The sequence below is a fragment of the Salvelinus sp. IW2-2015 genome, linkage group LG4q.2 (assembly GCF_002910315.2).
Source record: "Salvelinus sp. IW2-2015 linkage group LG4q.2, ASM291031v2, whole genome shotgun sequence".
Lineage (NCBI taxonomy): Eukaryota > Metazoa > Chordata > Actinopteri > Salmoniformes > Salmonidae > Salvelinus > Salvelinus sp. IW2-2015.
The window spans coordinates 8,684,193-8,686,325 of NC_036843.1; positions in this window are offsets into that span (position 1 = coordinate 8,684,193).

Sequence of the window (2,133 nt, forward strand, 5' to 3'; positions counted from 1 at the left end):
TCCTCCTCTTCTCTCTCTCTCCCTCTCTCTCTCCTCCTCCTTCTCTCTCTCTCTCTCCTCTCTTCTCTCTCTTCTCTCTCGTCTACTCTCTCTCTCCTCTCTCTCAGGGGTATTAATTAGATGTCATGCTGCAACATTTGAATAATGAAAGCTGCATGTAGCAGCTGGGCCTCTGAGACAGAAACAAGGAACTCTCTCTCTCTTTCTCTCTCTCTCGCACTGTTTTTGTCCTCCAACAGCTCCACTCACGTGGTTCTCACACCCTGAAACCTCACGCTCTCAATCAGGCCCATTTGGTTTCGGGGCACTACAATGGCCTGGCCCATGCTATACACTCTCCAGACTGGAGCCTTGTTAGTATTGTTGTTAGGACAAGGATGCTTGTGTTTGACTTGAAGTGGATCACCACTCTGAATGCACATCAGCATCATTACTGATACAGCTGTAGTAAAGACTCATCTTAGCTGCACAAATACAGTATGCTTAATGGATTTTGATGGATTAATTCAGAATATTGACAGATAATCAACATCAATCTTATGCGTTTACCCTTTGCACGTGGCTTTTTCCCCGTTGGTAAGCGTATTTTATGGATAGGGTAGCTGTTTGGTACTCCTCTGAGCTCTATCAATAAAGGGTTAATAACAGGACCATTTATGACCTCAGAGTAGAGCATGCTTGGGAATCCCCTACACAGAGTAGTAATCCAGCAACACATCTTAAACACACAACCCCCAGCCTTGGCTCTGAAAGCCCCCACAGGGCCCCTTAGGGCATCAGGAGAGGGGACACACATTGCTTACTAGATAACACTCTTAAAACCCTCCACACAGCTACATGGATTGCCATGCCTGTTAGCGATGTGGCCATCTCACCTGGTAAACAGACTGTAGTTTGCCATGTGGTGGATTATGTGTTATGTTGTTGTTTTGGATTAATGGAGTGGATTAAAAAACATACATTCACTTAAGAGCATTTCATGCTCCTAAACTTGGAAACTGTCTGGTGAGGCTCCTTTTTGACAATATGTTATAAATACTTGCCATCTACAAGGACTGAAACAGCATCACCCTGTGAATATCCTTTACATCGTACCTTTACTGTAAATTGTCTTTTTGGTATGGCCGTGGGCAGGTTTTGTACTCTGGTAATTCTAAGGCTCATCTGAACAGTTAAACATAACAAGCTGATGTCTCCTCCACTGACACTGCCMCTCATTACTGGTAGAGGGAGGGAAAGAGAGAGGGGAGGGGAGTGAGGGCGGGAGGGAGGCAGGAAGCCAGCGGAGTCCCAGTGAGTCTGAGGTAATCACGCGATTGGGATAATGACCCTGTATAAAACACAAACTGGATGTTTATGCCACTGGCCAGAGGGAAGCCATTAATGCCTTGTTAATTAAAGGTAATAAAGGCCTGATGCAGCGCTGCCTGCTGCTGCTGGGACCGGCTGACCCCGACTTGATCTATGACATGCGATAAACTTAAATTAGATAATTCACTATCTACAAACATGTTTTCACAGCTACATGCAGCATTAGGTTGCATAGCGAGCCATCATGAAGCTCCTTGATCCTTTAGTGTGCGGAGGAAATAAGCTGACAGGTTTGACGGTTGTATAAAGAGGTTGTGAATTTTGTGAGTGTTGTTTATAGGCTGGATGGTTAATCTTTCCTTTCCCAATCCCTCAGCAGCAGACACATACACCACCCTCTCTATTCTCACTTTCAGATGTTTGAGTGATGCGACATGTGTAAACAGAAAGGGCTTTTGTGATGCAAGTTAGAAATAATTCATGCAAACGAACACAGTATTAGATTCATTCACAACTACATGAATAAATGTTAAGCCCACGAGTAAGATAATAGTAGTAGATGGTATTGACCTAGGGAAGAGTCTCAGAGTTCCTGACTTCTGTGAGGTGTAAATAGCCCCGGCCCAGAAGTCACACAGTGAATCAGAACTCAGTGGCTCTGAAGCAATAACACTGGGCCAAAGAAGGAGAGAGAGAGAGCATACATACTGATATGAGTAATGGCAAACAGCTGCTTGTGCTGTTCGCTAAAAATAAACACACATGTGGGACAGGTGTGTGTGTGTGTGTGTGTGTGTGTGTGTGTGTGTGTGTGTGTGTGTG